At 40.3% G+C, this 17,768-nt stretch overlaps 1 protein-coding gene across 1 annotated transcript in view; it reads right to left on the reverse strand.

Moving 5' to 3' along the window:
* LOC124372827 overlaps positions 1-16,779 on the reverse strand; it is a 43,991-nt gene extending 27,212 nt beyond the window's left edge. The window contains exon 1 of the mRNA XM_046831232.1: positions 16,566-16,779. The gene's annotated coding sequence lies outside the window, so the exon portion shown is untranslated. The remainder of the gene's footprint in view (positions 1-16,565) is intronic.
* Between the last annotated feature and the right edge of the window lie 989 nt (positions 16,780-17,768).

Consider the following 17,768-nt stretch of genomic DNA (forward strand, 5'->3'; position numbering starts at 1 on the left):
TATAGAACCGTGAAATAATATTTTAGAGGCTCGACTAAGAAGGACCACTTCACACTAGGCAGTGAAGACGCCGAACACACTGATTTTAACAAGAGTTCACTAGGTTACACATAATGAGTTTATGAACAGTGCATATTCAAATAAAGTGTATAAAATAAACAGTTACCTTTATTTTCATGAGAGGTACCTAACCGTAGTCTGCTGTTGTTGAGGGCCAGGTTGTGATCAGTAAGTGTTGGAAATAGGCTGCTGTCTTGTAGGCAGGCGTGAAGACGGAAGATGACCTTCACGGATTCACTCACGCACAATACGACCGCAAACGAATAGTTCATAACACTGTGGCCAGTCCTGTAGAGCACGGTAGACGCGGGTGTCCGGGAGCAGAGACGTTCTGGTAGAGATTGCCAATCCAGAGCACTGACTTTAATGTTAATGTAAATGTACAACAAATAGAATAAACTAATATTTAAATGAGAGAGTAACACATGGGGGAGAGAGTAAGTATGGTAAGCAGTGGCTAGAGAGTACATAAGTGCCCCAGGCGGGATCGAGAGTATAACGAGCAAGCGTGCCTACGCTTGCAAGGTGGGCAATTGATAAGTCAACCGTTGTGATTGGTTGGTCAGTGTACAGTAAACAGCTGATTCGGGAAACAATGGTTCATTGGTCTGTCACTGTACGTGAATATTTTAATCCAGTAAGGAATGGTATTGTAGGCACTAGGCCGCAGAAAGAGATATGGAATTAATGTAGTATATACAGTTTAGTAAATAAAGGCAAATATAGAGTATAAGTTGCACAAAAAATATATACATAATTATTATTCAATAAAAGTAGCCTTTTCATATTAGGCAATAAAAAACAAGTTATTTACGCAATAATACTTAACATACCGGCCGCCTTGAATCACCTTGGGATTCAATGAGAGAAAGAGCAATATAGGCGGTGGTAGAGAGACAGTTAATTAATTGTAGAGGTGAGGTAAGAGAAACACCTTCAATGCTGGACGAGTGAGAGTTCCACTTGAGGTCTTGAGATGTACCACTCGAACTGTACCATCTTGTCCTGGAGTGACATCAGTGACCCGTGCAAGGGGCCATGAGAGAGCGGGAGTATCCTGATGCACCAGGACGAGGTCTCCAGGTTGGAGGTTGCGGGAAGGAGTGCTCCACTTGAGGCGCTGCTGAAGAGTCTGGAGATATTCTCGCTGCCAACGCTTCCAGATACGTTGGTGCAGCGCTTGAACCAGATGCCAGTGAGAAAGGCGGTTCGTGGGTATGTCCAGCAAGTTCTCTTCAGGCACGGAAACCAGAGGAGAGCCGATCAAGAAGTGTCCAGGCGTCAGTGGGAGAAGATCGCTGGGATCACTGGAGAGAGCGGTGAGCGGGCGGGAGTTGAGCATCGCTTCAACCTGACTTGTGAGCGTCATGAATTGAGACAAAGTTAGTATGTGGAGTCCCATGACACGTTTTAGATGGTGTTTAGCACTCTTGATGGCACTTTCCCAAATTCCACCTTAATGGGGAGCAGCAGGAGGGTTGAAGTGGAATCGAATTGAACGGTCAGCAGCAAAGTCTTGGACTTTGCGCTGGTCAGCCGTGAGGATTTTGTGTAGGGCATTTTTTAGCACCTACGAAGTTCGTGCCACAGTCACTATAAAGGTCTGTGCACAGGCCACGACGAGAAACGAAGCGAGTGAGAGCACCAAGGAAAGCTTCGGTGGACAGGTCCGTCACCACCTCAATGTGAACGGCCTTCGTAACCATACAAACAAAAATACAAATATAGGCCTTAATAATGCGGACAGAGCGTAAATTATGGACCTTGAGCGAAAAGGGGCCACCATAGTCCATGCCGGTGGAGAGAAAAACTCGGGCTGGAGTAATGCGAGCTTTGGGGAGGTCGCCCATGAGAGGGGCGTTATTTTTAGGCCGATTCTTAAAACATGTGAGGCATCTAAAAATGCGAGATCTTACCACGCTGCGTGCAGAGAGGATCCAGACTTGCTGGGAGAGCAGAGAGAGAGTAAGCTGCGCGCCAGCGTGGAGATGTTTGACATGGACATGGTCAATGAGGAGGTCCACGACAGGGTGCTTCTTGGGCAGGATGCACGGGTGAGACACGTTCGGCGGGAGGTCAGCGTGGCGCAGTCTGCCGCCGACGCAGAGAAGTCCATCCGGACCCTGGAATGGGGCGAGGCGTTGAAGTCTGGTAGAACACGTCTTTCGGTCCCGCAATAGAGCTAGATCTTCAGTGAAAGCTTCCTCTTGCACGGTCTTGAAAATTCGCAGCTGGGCGGAGTCCCGTTCTGTCTTGGAGAGAGGTCCGAAGTGGCGGTTTGGTGAACGACAGTTGTGGATAAAACGCAAGACGTAGGCAATCACGTGCAACAATTTCCTCCAGGAAGAGTACTGGATAAGGAGGTCCCACGTAGGCGGTGCTGTGGCCAAGGCAATGACAGGAGTGGAATGCTTCAGCTCCCCTAGCTCCTCCAGAGAGACCGAGTACAGGCTGGAATCAGTATCCGGCCAGGCCGAGGAGGGGAGACGCAACCAGTCGGGGTCCATGCCACCAAAGGGGATGATCCACCAATTGAGAGGGAAGGATCCCACGGGAGGCGCAGTCAGCAGGATTGGAAGCACTAGGTATGTAGCGCCAGCAATCCACAGTCACAAGCTCTTGAGTTTGCGCCACACGATTAGCCACATAGGTTTTGAGGCGATAAGAAGGTGTTTTGATCCACGCGAGGGTCACAGTAGAGTCGCACCAGCAGACAATAGAACCAAACTTGTGGGTGGGAGCTAATTGAGTAACACAATATTTCACAAGTTGGGCCAGGAGATGAGCTGCGCATAGCTCCAGTCGGGGCAGCGTCACTCTTTTGAGAGGAGCGACGCGAGTTTTAGCCATAACTTGGCTTACGTGCACCGTGTCATTGGAGGTAGAGCGGATGTAGACTACAGCAGCATAGCCTAGTTCTGAGGCGTCAGAGAAACCGTGCAAGTCCCAGTGAGTAGCAGCAGAGTAGGGGATAGCACGAGGAATTGTAATAGTAGCAACGTGCTTAAGTTCAAATAAAAATGCGTGCCATTTTTTGTATATTTCTGGAGGGAGCGGATCATCCCAATCTATGCCAGATATCCATATGAGTTGCATAATATTTTTTGCGAGCATTATACAAGGCGCCAAAAAACCACAGGGGTCATAGACTTGAGAAATGAGACTTAAACACTTTACGCTTAGTGGGGTTTTCACAAGAAAAATTAAAGTTAAACGTAAAAGTGTCAGTCAGAGGGGTCCATTTTAGGCCCAAAATAGAGAAATGAGGCTCCTGAGAGGGTTGCAGAAAAACTGGGATTTCCCGATGATCTTCAGGAAGGTGTTGCAGAAGTCTCGGAGAGTTCGAGACCCACTTCCGGAGCTCAAAGCCACCGAGCCGAAGGAGTTTGATGAGTTGATCTTGAAGTTCAGCGGCGAGTTCTTCAGTCTCAGCTCCGCAGATCAGGTCGTCGACGTAGCTCTGGTGCTTGAGAATCTCAGCAGCATGGGGGTAGCGGTGACCTTCGTCTTCTGCCAATTGATGTAGCGTTTTGATGGCCAAGTAGGGTGAACAGTTCAGGCCGTAGGTAACTGTCGTGAGCTTGAACGTGGACATCAAGTCGGTGGGGTGATCACGCCATAAGATCAGTTGGAAATGTTGATCGTCAGGATGCACCTTGATTTGGCGGTACATCTGTCTGATGTCACAAGAGAACACTACGTTCTGAAGGCGGAAGCGCAGAAGAATGTCACAAATATTATTTTGCAGTTTAGGTCCGGTCAACAGAGTGTCGTTGAGAGAGAGTCCGGAACTGGTTTTGGCACTGGCGTCAAAAAACGACGCGTAGTTTGGTGGTGCTACTTTGTGCCTTAAAAACACCGTGGTGTGGCAGAAAGTAGTGGGGAGTGCTTAAGTCAGGAGTAGGGCAGCCCTGCATATGGCCTAGAGAGAGATATTCATGTATAAAATCAGAATATAAATTATAATACTCCACATTAGTGGGAGCGTGGAGCTTGCGCTCGAGTGAATAGAGTCTACTTTCAGCATGAACTTTGGAATTTCCCAGATGAGTACTGGTGTTCTTGAAAGGGAGGCGGACCATATATCGACCCTCACGGTCCCTGGAGTGCGTGGTAGAAAAATATTCATCGCATTGAGTTTCCTCTGCAGACCTTTTACTGGGAGCAGGCAGTTCCTCTTGTGTCCAGAAACGCTGCAGAGAGGCGTGGAGGTCCACCTCAGCAGTCGAGAGAAGAGAGACAGCCATAGTAGAGACAGACTGCGTCAGTGGTGTGCAGGGAGCCGTCCCCATCAGCACGAAACCAAAACAGGTGCCCAGGGCGTGAGGTAAATTGAGACCAAGAGAGTAGGTCTCGTGAGTAAGAATATGTGGAAATAGCGCTCCACCAATAAGCACGTCAATGCCACCAGGGAGGTGGAAGGTTGGATCAGCCAGTGTAATATTTTTAACCTTATTCATGACCTCCTGAGATATTTGCACTCGTGGGAGATCTACAGTGATTTGTGGCAATATGTGGAACGAGTGCGGGGCGGCAACTGGGTGGCCAGCAAGAGTTTCCACGCCCAGAGTTAAAAATCCGCGTGTGTGAGCAGAGGTTTGAGAAAGGCCGGCGACATTAATAGTGGCCGGACGGCGCTGTGTACCCAACAGTTGGGAGGCTTTCTCGCTAATAAAATTTAGCATGCTTCCTGAATCAATTAAGGCACGAAAGACATAAGCTTGTCCGTTAGAGGCGGTGAGCTTGACAAGAGAAGTACCCAGAAGAACCGTGGTACTAGGGGCGAGGTCTTGATGCAGTGTGCCATGAGCGTGTAGTGTGGTGTGTTCGGCCGGGCTAGGAGGTGAGAGCGCTGTGGTCGCTGGCGGAGGGCGGACAGCAGGTGTAGTTGTTGCAGGCCGGCCGCCGTCACGGCCGTTCTCCACAACGGGACGAACGCGGTCCGACGTACTAACACTGGACCGTGTTGGCCGATCAGTGAAGTGTAGCAAGGTATGATGACGACCACGACATGTTCGACACGTGAATTTAGACTGACATTCACTTAATCTGTGCGTCCCCAAACAAGAAGAACAGCGGTTGTGCTGTTTAATAATCCCGTGCCGTTCTTGAGGTGTCTTTTGGCCGAAGCTGGAACAGCCATAAATTTTATGACCGCTCTGATGGCAATAAAAACATGATGGGCCTTGTTTATAGGCCGAGGAGGGTGGAGAGGAAGCCGCTAACAAGCTCACGTTTTTAAGAGACGATTTGGGTTTATCAAATTTGGGTTTTGACCCAAAATAAGAACTTGAAGCGTTCTTGGGGTCCACAATATTGTCATGTAGACTACTGTCCTCAATGTGGCTGCATTCCAGGTTGAGAAACTCAATTATTTGTTCAACCGAGGGCAAAGTATGAAGCTCTTCCTTTTTTCGAAACTGTTCTAGGCGTGTGACCATCCGATTATCAATCTTGCGTAATAACAAGGCTGAGAGAAGTGGGTTGTTACTAGTGATGTCATTGTTTAATGCTTTAAGTGATTGCGTATGTTCGTGAAAAAGATTAAGGAAAGCACGGATATTCTTCACAGATGTGCTGGAGATGACAGGAAGGTCTAGTATTTGATTTAAATGTAGTGTGAGTAGACGCCTAGTATTATGGTAGCGATCCTTCAGCAGCTGATAAGCGATTGCATAATTTTGCTCAGTTATATTTAGCGACTTTATCAGAGCGAGTGGTTCGCCTGAAAGCACGCTCAAGAGATATTGAAATTTCATTACATCGCTTAAGTGCGCATTGTTGTGTACGGCTTGTTCATAAACGTTGATGAACGTACAGAAGTCCAAGGCAGCTCCGTCAAAAGTTTTTAATTCCAATTTCGGTAGCCGGACGTTGACTTGAGGGGAGGCAGGCGGAATAGTTTTCGCTTTTATTAGCTTTAGCTTGTCTCTTGGTCTCAATCATAAGCACGTTAGCAGAAACGTAATCAACTAACTCGTCCACGCTCGCTAATGCGGAATAGTTAGGTGTATAGTCGGCATCTACTTTTAATTCCAACTCGTGGCACAAGTCTAATATTGCTGAAAATTCCTGTCTAAGTCTCTGAATAGATTTAGCTCTGACAAGCAACTGCTGAAGTATATTTGGATCGGAAGTCTTCTTAGTTAAATCATAGATACTTTGTATCTGAGAAAAGAGGTGTTCTCGCTTTGCATTGGCCACTTTAAGAGACATCGCCATGTTGAAAGTGTTTGTAGAAAATTAATCAATTTGAGTAAAACTTCAAAGGTGAAAAGTAAACAAAATATTGTCCTCTTGAATTGAGACAGTGATAAAAATAGAAACTAAATTATTTTCCTCTGAAGTATTTTCCCCAAGAAATAAGAAGTATCTAAACAATATAATACAATGAAAAACAATTTAAAAAATATTGTTTAGTTTTTTGAGGTAAAAACTCAATAATAATGCAATAAGTAGAGTAGGCTCGTATAGGCCTATAGTATAGTTTTGTTTCGAGAAAATAAAATACACTGTTATTATGGAAAAACGTAAACAAGACAAGTTGTTATTAAATAATAAACAACAATTAAGGTTATTGTTGAGCTAAATTCAGCTATAATGTAGCAGAGGCTCTGGAAACATTATGCGCACGTACTACATGTAAACTGTCAGTGGTAAAGTATGGTAGTGTTGTGACAGTAACCATAAACCATGCATACATATGCGTGAGCAATGTTCAAATAGAAATTATAATAAACAATTGTGAGCAGTAAGTAGCTTTTTTTTTCTTTTTAAGCTGAGACTAGAATATAGTGTTGACAAAATAAACATTTAATTTTGCAATATGGGTGCAAGTCCTGCTCAAGGTAAAGTGTCAATAACCAAGATTGTTTATATTTAACCTGCTTAGAATAATGCGTATTACAAGTAGGGCTAATAACCAACAAGTATTGAGAAGCGGTAACCATTAAACACAGTAATCAGTTCACCTGTGCTGTAACAGTCTGAAAGCTTGTTTGTCAACAAAACAATGCAGTCGACAGAGCACCACAGCTGATATGATCAGACGTCACAGCTGATATGATCACAGCTGATATGACTGGAGAGGGGATTGGAAAATCGATATGCACGGACTTTGCAATCGTGAAAGAACCTGAAATCACACTTTGAAATATGCACTGTATATAGCTTATAAGAGTTGAGATTGCACTGATATTCACCAATGGACTAAAGTTCTTATTATCCGGCTCGCTAAGGACCATGAAAAGAATGAAATTTGGTTATAGAACCGTGAAATAATATTTTAGAGGCTCGACTAAGAAGGACCACTTCACACTAGGCAGTGAAGACGCCGAACACACTGATTTTAACAAGAGTTTCACTAGGTTACACATAATGAGTTTATGAACAGTGCATATTCAAATAAAGTGTATAAAATAAACAGTTACCTTTATTTTCATGAGAGGTACCTAACCGTAGTCTGCTGTTGTTGAGGGCCAGGTTGTGATCAGTAAGTGTTGGAAATAGGCTGCTGTCTTGTAGGCAGGCGTGAAGACGGAAGATGTCCTTCACGGATTCACTCACGCACAATACGACCGCAAACGAATAGTTCATAACACTGTGGCCAGTCCTGTAGAGCACGGTAGACGCGGGTGTCCGGGAGCAGAGACGTTCTGGTAGAGATTGCCAATCCAGAGCACTGACTTTAATGTTAATGTAAATGTACAACAAATAGAATAAAACTAATATTTAAATGAGAGAGTAACACATGGGGGAGAGAGTAAGTATGGTAAGCAGTGGCTAGAGAGTACATAAGTGCCCCAGGCGGGATCGAGAGTATAACGAGCAAGCGTGCCTACGCTTGCAAGGTGGGCAATTGATAAGTCAACCGTTGTGATTGGTTGGTCAGTGTACAGTAAACAGCTGATTCGGGAAACAATGGTTCATTGGTCTGTCACTGTACGTGAATATTTTAATCCAGTAAGGAATGGTATTGTAGGCACTAGGCCGCAGAAAGAGATATGGAATTAATGTAGTATATACAGTTTAGTAAATAAAGGCAAATATAGAGTATAAGTTGCACAAAAAAATATATACATAATTATTATTCAATAAAAGTAGCCTTTTCATATTAGGCAATAAAAAACAAGTTATTTACGCAATAATACTTAACATGTACATTTAATTATTATTAATCCTTACAGTACATTTATAACTGTTCATTTCCTGGTAAAAAAACTCAGTCAGCTTTGGTTGTGCCAATGTCGTCTGCCGCTTGAGTGCTGAAGCAATCCCGCAGTCTCTTCAACATTAGCAATTCAGCCGGCGATGTTTCTGCCTGCCGCTCGAAATAAACCATTAGTTCGTTTAGTTTGGTCACTGCATCTTCAATGTCCCCGTCTGCCTCCTCAGCGTCTGATTCATTAGAATCAGATAAAAACGATGCAATCACTTCCTCGTCAGTAAGTGGCTCATAGCCTCCGTTATTGTCTGCCCCTAACCACAGAGTAATGTCATTTTCATCGACTTCAGAGCAGCCATCAATATTTTGGAACATATCCAAAAGTTCTTGGGGCTGGACATCGTCTGGAGAGTAATTTTCCATATTACAGTTCCCCACTGGTTGAATTATATTTTCAGGCAAGTTGCATACACCCTTCCACAGTTTTTTCCAAGATTTAATTAAGCTGATTCTAGTCACTTGTTTCCAAGATTCTGCAATCATGTACATTACAGTTTTCACATTAAATGTTTTGAGAATCTCAACTACACTGTGTTCTCCTTCATTGTCAATGATTGTGCTTAGCATCTGTCTTATGTAAACCTTCTTGATTTTCTCGAGAAACCCCCTGGTCCATGGGCTGTAATAGCGCTGTTACATTAGGGGGCAAAAACTTGACGGTTATGTCCCCACTGACCAGTGGTTAATTTCAGTGGGAACGCAAGGGAACGGCGTTCCCTTACCTCCCAAGAGTGCCGGAACGCAAAGGGAACGCTTTTAAAACTACGAGTACAAGTTTTAGTTAAAAAAAATTGTAGGTAGGATCAATATTATGCTATGCTTTTGTTTGCGAGTGACTCGTAAGCAGATAGTAAGCGCCCATACAAGCAGTTGTGAGCTGTGCTGTGATGAGTCTTGCACGGAATCAGGCAGGAGGAAGGTGACGGGCGAGTCATCCTAGTTCGCGCATACGCGGCTGCGCCTCTCAATAACAAAGCAGTACCCACCCCACCCCCTTCCTTTCCCCCTCCATTCCTTCACCGCGCCACCGCCCCAGTGATTACAAGTGTGTTGACTAGTTGACTTGACCTTGGTGTGTTTCGCGTTTAAGTTACAAGTTGCATCGCATCCCATCACGCTTAAGTTCGTTTTTGAGGTGCAGGTCGTTGATTGTGTTCGTGTTTATGCTTATTAGTGCTGGTGCAGCTAAATAGTTTCCTAATTGACTATGACTACCAGAAAAATTGTTGATTTCTTTAAACCTAACCCTAAGAAACAAAAAGGTTATGCGAATAATGAGAACTGCAGTTCGGAAGCATTGACTACAACTTCAATTGTTGATCAAGATAAAAAAGAAGACGCAATCGGGATCAATGAGGATAATTGCGATTACCATTCCCCTTCGACTTCCTCGTCGGTCAAAATAGTATCCAGGTTGGTGGGTTTGGGATCTGATGCAGACGAAGCTAAGGTTAGTAATGAAAATAATGATTTTGTTAATAGGGGTGAACAGCCAGTTTGTTGGTCTGAAGAACAAATTGTTGAATTTAAAGCTAAAAATCCATGGTTAATTGTGAACAGAGAACTAGGTTGCAATGTTTGCCGTAGTGTGAGTACTCTACGTGCAGAGAAAACGAAGGGCCTAAAGATTAGCGAAGAGTGGGTTTTAGGAACTGTTACCGCTTATGGAAACAATAAAAAAGACCAGCAATCCTCTCTTAGGAAAAAGATATTTTTACACCGTGGGTCTCGAGCTCATTCTTTAGCTGAAAAAATACTCATTGAAGCTAAGAAAGATACAATGAAAAAAGCTGTTGCTTCTATGCATAAAGAGCAGCAGATTGTAACTGAGCGCATTTTCCGCACGGCTTATAAGCAAGCTAAACTAAATAGGCCATTTTTTGAGTTTGAAAACTGAAATTGATCTTCAAATAATGAATGGCTTAGATATGGGGCGAATCCTACATTCAAATGTTGCTTGCTCCAATATAATTCATCATATTTCTGATGAAATGAAATCAGACTTGATAAATGGCCTAATCAAGTCAGACTCTTAAATTTTCCCTGCTTTTGGATGAAGCCACTTCAGTTTCAAACAAAAATGCTTTGGTGATTTATATCAGAACTGTTCTAAAGGGAATGCAAAACCCTATGACAGTGTTCTTAACACTTTTTGAGCTAAATAGCACAACATCAGCTGGTATATTACAAGAACTTTTAAATCAGTTACAAGCATTAGGTCTAAGCTTTGAATTCATGAAAGACCATATGATTGCTCTAACTTGTGATGGTGCTTCAGTGCTACTAGGCAAGAAATCTGGCCTTGCTATACAGCTTACTGAAACGTTCCCCAACTTGTTCATTTGGCATTGTTTGAACCATCGTTTAGAGCTTGCCGTGCACGATTCCATAGAAGAAGTAGCTGGAATCAATCATTTTAAGATATTCATGGATAAAATTAGAAACATGTTTAGTTGTTCACCGAAAAACAGCAGGGAGTTGGCAGAAGTTGCTAAAGGACTAGAGGAGCAAATGTTGAAAATCGGCTGTGTGTTTTAGATACTCGTTGGGTAGCCTCCAGCTTAATGGCGGTGAAAGCAGTTTGGACAGATTTTAAAGCTTTGTACAATCATTTCATTGAAGCATCTGAAGACAAACAAAGGGACTCGAAGCAACGTTCAACTTACAAAGGGCTTTGTAGTACATTATCTTCTACAACTTTTGTACACAACCTGGCATTGATGTTCGATGCTCTAGAAGAGTTATCGGATTTGTCCTTACAGCTTCAAAAATCAAGCCTCAACCTTATCCAAGCCCACAGTGATGTAACACTGTTAATCAAAGTGTTTGAAAACCGAGTTGAAAACATGGGTAGACGTTCAGTGGAAGCTAAAATTGCTATTGACGATTTGATGTTTCAAGATGTTAAACTTTGTGTAAGATCCAAGATACCCAGTATTCCAGAAAAACAGTTCTATCGGAGCCTCGCTAACAACTTGACTTCAAGGTTGCTATCATCATCTTCAAATGCGGCTGAACACTACACCAAAAATCATGAATGACATCAAAGTGATCCACCCCATGTATTGGCCAAAAGACTTATCCATCACCTACGGAGAATGTGAGATCCAGCGAATCTGCGATAGATTTAAGATTAGCAGCTCTCAGGATATAATTAGAGACTTCAGACACTTCAAAGCAGGGACTGAAGCCTATGTTAAGTGGAGAGAAACCTACTATTCTAGAGCAACCGCAGTCGTTTAAGAAACTGATTTCCATCATAAATAGTATTGCAGTGTCTAGTGCTGAATGTGAACGTGGGTTTTCTGCAATGAATCTAATTATGTCTCCTCTTAGATCTTCACTCTACATTAGCACTGTTTGCGATTTATTGCGGATCAGGCTCCTAGGACCTCCTGTGGCTAGATACAATCCCGAGCGACACGTCAAAAACCTGGCTGGCGAAGGGACACCATTCTGCACTTGACACCAAGTCAAAACAACGAGGGCAGAAAACTTACCATGAAGACAGCATTGCATTGTGGGAACTTTTTTCCTAAATCTGTTTTTTAAATATCTTTTAGAATTTCAGAACATTAAGTTTTCATTAAAATAACTAGCCTATGCCTAACTTATAGTTGTGTTCTGAACTCAAATTTCTGAGTTCTTTTTTGTACTTACAGTTAGTTTTGTGTATTGTTGTTTTGTTTCTTTTGTAGTTTTCACTTTAAAATATTAAACAAACAACTAAAACTAAGTTTACCAACAGTCTTGGCATTGCCTTACAATATTATACTACAAATCCGTACATATTTGTTATAATAACTAATAAGCAAATAAAATAATCAACCTTAACTTTTTAAAACTACACTAAATTTAAAAAAATGAAACCGTGTTACTCCACTCTGTGTGTTATTTATTTTGTGTGTAATTAAACGCTTCCTTTTCCTTTCCAAGAAGTTGGTTTTATTTTGAATGTATTAATATTGTTTTGTACCCATAAGGTATGCAATTTTTTTGTAAAATATGCAAACTTGTAAAAAAGCTGTTATATTAACAAACATCCATTTACATATTAATATGTATTATTATTACTACTGTAATGTGTATAAATAAAACTGTGAATAAGGCTCAATTTGTTTTTATTTTACCATTCATTAAAAAATTAATATTGGCAAGCTTCATTGATTCAAACAAAATGGTCAATGAAATCAAACCAAATATTTCTGGGAAATTTAAAGTAGGCAACAAGGTGTTAATGGAGTAGAGTAGAGTAGAGAGTAAACTCAATAATTTAAATTCATGTTTTTATTTTCTTACATCCTAATCAAGCACCTTAAAGAAAATAAACAGCATTAAAATATCACTTGGTATTTTATAAAAATGAATGTATTATTATGTCTGGGTGGCCTAAAAACAAAGGTTTACAGTTATTAATTTTCAAAAGTTTTCCTGGGTGAGGGCCCCCCTCCTTCCTGGGGTGTATTCCATACCCACCGGTCTGAGCTTCCCGCTTTAAGAGTTCCCACACCTAAAATTTTAGAAATTAAGCACTGCCACTGAGTAGCACATCTGCAGACGGATGTGAAGGAGCATTATCAACTAGTAGGACAGCTTTAATTGGCAACCCACAATCTTTTAAATATTTCGTCACACCTGGCACAAAACAATCAAAAAACCAGTTTTTAAAAGTGTTGCTGTCCATCCATGCACTTCTTTGAGACTTGTAGACAACTGGTAGAGAATCCCGATTTACGTTTTTCAGTGCTCGCGGATTTTTCGCTTTTCCTATTAAGAGTAGAGGAAATTTATGCTTCCCCAAAGCATTGCTGCAGGCCATTATTGGCAATTGGTCTTTGCTTTTATTGTATCCCTTTGCGACTTTCTCTGTTTTTGAGGCCAAAGTTTTGCTTGGCAACATTCTGTAAAACAGACCCGTCTCATCGGCGTTATATATTTGATCTGCCGTTACATTTTCTTCTTTAACAAATTCCAAAAACTTGTTTCTATAGTCATCAGCAGTGCTGTTGTCCCCAGATAGACTTTCTCCTGTGATAGATAGTTGGCGAATACAATGACGTTTTTTCCACCTATCCAACCATCCTTGACTCGCAGTAAAATTTGGTTCACAATCAGGCAACTGTTTATTCAGCTTGATTGCCTTTTCTTGAATGATAGGCCCAGACACTGGCAAACCACGTTCCCTTTCCGCACAAAACCAAACATACAAAGCGTCGTCAAGAGTCTCGGTTTTAGCTTACTTAGCTTTGCACCGATTGCCCAAACTGTCTTTTGTTATCATCTTGAAACAAAATTCTTCGATTTTTGTCCCTATTTTTTTTTCCAATCCGATACTGTAGATGTACCGACACCATAAGATGCTGCAATTGTTTTTAAAGATTCGCCTTTATCAATCCTACCTAATGCCTCTAGTCTCTTTTCCATTGTCACTACAACATTTTTACGTTATGTTGCCATTGCGTAGATAAAAACAAACGCACAACACAAATGAAGCACACTATCTGAAGCACGATTGAAGAACAGAAGCAAACAATACAGTACACTACACACACAACACGGGCACAATCGAGTGGAGCGAGGTAGGAACGGTACTAAGGGTCCAGGTGTGGCGGTAGCGTGGGAGAGGATATGGAGAAATACGCGTCTGTTATTGTTTCCGAGAATCCGGGACAATGACCGCCACTCGGCCGCTGTGTGCCATGATTCACACACTCACTGTCGTACAGTCCCCTCAAATACTGATGCAACATCAATTCACGGATACTATACCACTCAAAAATATTACGTTTTTATTATTGATGATTTATTATTTATTTTTTTATTTTTTAATTGAAAATCGGTCCGGGTTAACGGGGGCCGACTTATCGGGATTGTACTGTAATATGGATATTTTTAACAGTTTTTGGCCTATTATTAAAACTTTTAAAGGGAGAAGAAATATCCAAATAATAATTAACCCTTTTAATCCCAGACATTTTTTCAGAAGTATCTGGCAAAAACCCATTATTTTTCATGATAGCTCTTCCAAAAATCTCAGCAATAATTTGCATTTTTGGAGGAGCTTTGTTAAAATATTGTTTCTATCTTATTTTCCAAACATAATTAATATTTTTCTTATTTGGTATGAAATTTACCCAACTACAATAAATGTAAACAGTGTGTATACATGCAATAATTTTTTTATTATAATAACAATTAATTACCTAAACATTTTGTTTAAATTCTGATTTGACTTTTTCAAAGGTTTAGAAAAAACCACTAATCTGACCACTGTGCATAAAAGTACATGTAACAGTAAACAACTTTACTAATTTTCATCAGTTTATTAAACAAAATAATTAAAATACCTAACTTTTTTCTAGTTATTATTGTTTTTTAATTCACTTTTCTTCCAAAGTAATGAAATTATGTAAAAAATAACACTTATGTAGAAAAAATAAGAAACACAGTATATAATTACTTGCAAGTAAATGTGTGAGAAAGTTATAACAATCGTAGTAACACAGCCAAAGAACAGTGCAAGAACCACTTGGCAACAAACTGCGCAAACAGCTGACTAGCATAGAGAAACGAAGCAAGCTACTATGCCGTTATTGATTATACGTTCCATACCACGAGTAATACACAAAGAACATAATTCATTTCATGATCATTTTGTTTTGTATTACATAAAAAATCTTTTGTGCAACATAATGTAAACAGACACAGGGATTTTATGTAAATAATTTTGAGGTCTATATATTGGACATTGGGAGTGAAAGGGTTGAAACACCTGTTAAAAGCATCAAACATTCCATTTGAACATTAACAATTGGGATTTGTTTCTAGAAGTAATTTCTCAACGCTCATTTAGACGCTTAATACCTTGGAAACAAATAGCTCTCTTCGTTATTGAATGGGGGTTTTTCCCTCTGTGAGCATAAACTTCTTCGCCAATTGGTTAAGAGAAAATATATTTATTTTAGTTACCCAAAATTCCATCTCAATGTGTGAGAGTGGTTGTTTAGTCTTCTATTGTGATTCTGATGGAGTGTGACACATCAGAACAGTTGTCGTCAGTCGCAACATTGGTTTTTGTTGGCTTTTAGTTTCCTGTGCACACACTCAGCTTACCATTTTTATGCTTGTAGCAGGTTAACTTGCTCTTGTTAACCAAGGTTAACACAACAGCTTGTTTATAATTACGTTGTTGTTGTTGAGCACGCATTGTTTGTTACTAAACTTTTTTAACATATGTTTTTATATATTATTTGACCAATATATTCAATAAAAAATAAACTTGGAAAAGGGTTGTCATAATTGTAATTATATACTTTAAAATATAATACTCTATACATTGAAATCGGTTGGACAATGACACACAATGACTACTTTTAAATGGCTAATAACTCTTCACGTGGAGTCCTAAAAGTTTTGTTCCATTTTCCTGTCTTCAAGGAAGGTATGTTAACCATACCAACAGCTTATGCTCAGACAGACCAATTATAAATGGTAGCCATCGCTCACTAGGCATGCATATCATTATTTCATTTATTACAGTACAAGAAATATATCATATTTTATTTAACTTTTTATCTACATATGTGACTCAAGCAGTACTGTAAACATAATTTTTGAAGGGACTGTCTGCTAACAGCAGATTTTCAAAACACAAAATTTACAAATGAGTTAAATCTGCTGTTAATATAATAACACATAAGCACAGCACACATATAAGCTGTTATCTTATAATTTGGCACTTATTTATATTCAGAACAACAGAGTTCCTGTGTTAATATTGATGTTTGATACTTTTTTCAGTGTTGTGAGTATTTTATTTTGTCCCATATAGAAACTTGTATGCAATATAGTAATTATTGTTATAGGCTGTCTAATAAATATATATATTGATAATCGTTAATATTGCTTCACAATAGTTCTGCGTCTTTTTATAAGCAATTATTATTATTATGTATAATCTGCCCAGCTTGGATAAAGTTGTCAGTCTTATTTTTCATGTTTACAACTTGTACTATTTGTTAAATGTAGTATAGGAAATAGATCTTTCTATTCATTATCTCAAGATTCGAATTGAAAATTAGCAATGTTTTGATGCAATGTGTACTGGAAGATAGTCAAGAAACTGGCTGTGGAAGACTAAGAACTAAGATATACTAATTCTTGATCAATTACCCCTTTGTCAAAGGCAATTGATAAAAGATGCTTTATAGTAGATGTTTAATCAGTTCAAAGTTAAAGACTATAGGATTAAGGTTTGGTGGCTATTACTAAAATGACTTACTTATGATCTTGGCCAAGAGATATTTCAATTCCGGATTGTCGGGTTCTAACTCACAGGCTTTCCTCATGAGCCCAACTCCAACACTCTCTCCGTTCTCATACCCAGAGTAGAGGAAAAACCTAGCCTTCATGGCATTCAAAGCAGCTTGGTCTGCCTTGCTCATAATGTTTGTGGGAATTATGTCTTTACTAATCTGTGAAAAATATTCAAAACAGCTCATAAGGAACACAGAATATGAAAGTAAAATCTTGTAGTAAAATCACAAATATTACCCGTTACGTAAACAAAGGCTCCTATTTAATACCACTAGCGAATTACAGCACAATTTCCAATATTAATTTAATTCTGCGAGGCCTTTCAGAATAAAGGATTCCGTTTTAAGGCAACTTCACAAACGAAAACATTTTGTGTACAATATTAGAGGAAACACTTAAAATCAAATATAAACCAGACACTTGTAAACATATCAGGTAAACTGATGTTGTGCATCTTACACTACGGGTGTTGTAGCTAGCTTACGTACTAGACAGGGCATAATTTACAAGGTACAGAGAAGATGCAAAATGAAATCAAACTCAGCAAAATCAATGTACGAGGATATTAGAAAAATAAGGTTCCCTATGCCGTCGAGACAGAATGCGATATGTTTGGGAGAAATCTGGCAACACTGTCTTATTCATCAGCTGTCCCTCTCTCTATCCACACCACTCGTGCCTCGCTACGTCCAACAGTGCCAGCCTAGCTGCCATCAAAGATGGAGCTCCCTATCGTTGTTACCGCCAGATGCGAAATTCGTGCTGTGATACGTTTTTTAAATGCAAAACAGATTTCACCTATTGAAATTCATCGTCAGTTAATCAAAGTTTATAGGGAAAACTGCATATCTGTTCACGTTCGGAAATGGTGTAGAGAATTCAGTGAAGGCCGCATGGAAATTCACGATGAAAAACCGAAGTGGACAGCCTTCAGGAGTTGTTGAAAAAGTTGAGACAATATTGCTTGAATATCGGAGAATCACCATTCACAGGAACAACAGTAAACTCTGACAGATATTGCGACACATTAAGAAAACTCAAAATATCTAAAGTTTATCCCCTTCATAAGCAGGGAAGCAAAAAGGAGCTACAAAATTTCAGGCCGATATCCCTAATCCCAACTATTTCAAAAATCATAGAAAAAATAATTTTAACCAGAATTCAAAAA

Source organism: Homalodisca vitripennis, unplaced genomic scaffold, assembly GCF_021130785.1.
Source record: "Homalodisca vitripennis isolate AUS2020 unplaced genomic scaffold, UT_GWSS_2.1 ScUCBcl_4139;HRSCAF=10136, whole genome shotgun sequence".
NCBI lineage: Eukaryota > Metazoa > Arthropoda > Insecta > Hemiptera > Cicadellidae > Homalodisca > Homalodisca vitripennis.